The sequence below is a fragment of the Crocodylus porosus genome, unplaced genomic scaffold, assembly GCF_001723895.1.
Source record: "Crocodylus porosus isolate Cpor-Errol unplaced genomic scaffold, CroPor_comp1, whole genome shotgun sequence".
Lineage (NCBI taxonomy): Eukaryota > Metazoa > Chordata > Crocodylia > Crocodylidae > Crocodylus > Crocodylus porosus.
The window spans coordinates 10123832-10124210 of record NW_017728948.1 but is presented as its reverse complement, the minus strand read 5'-3'; positions in this window follow the sequence as shown (position 1 = coordinate 10124210).

Genomic DNA, 379 nt, shown 5'->3' with positions numbered 1-379 from the left:
GCCGGCCCCCGCACGCGCACGCGCGCCCCCGCAAGAGCAGCGCGTGAGAGCCCCGCGGGCCGCGAAATCAGCCCCCACGAGAATAGAACACGCGGGGTCGTGACATTTGCCCGGCAAAGGCAGGGGGGCACTGCATCACTTCGTGCTGACACAGCGTCGTCATCATCGCCACAGCCAGGGCAAGAGCGCTGCTGGGCTCTGGCTGTCCTGGGTGCGACTCTTTCACCGCATGGTTGGGATTCAGACCAGCCACTCCAGGTCTGGTAGGGCTAGTGTGGCCCTGGTGGTCCAGGGAGGGCGGCGAGAGGCAGGGGTGGTAGGCGAGAAGCGAGGATGGTCCAGGGTGGGCGGCGAGAGGCAGGGGTGGTAGGCGAGAAGC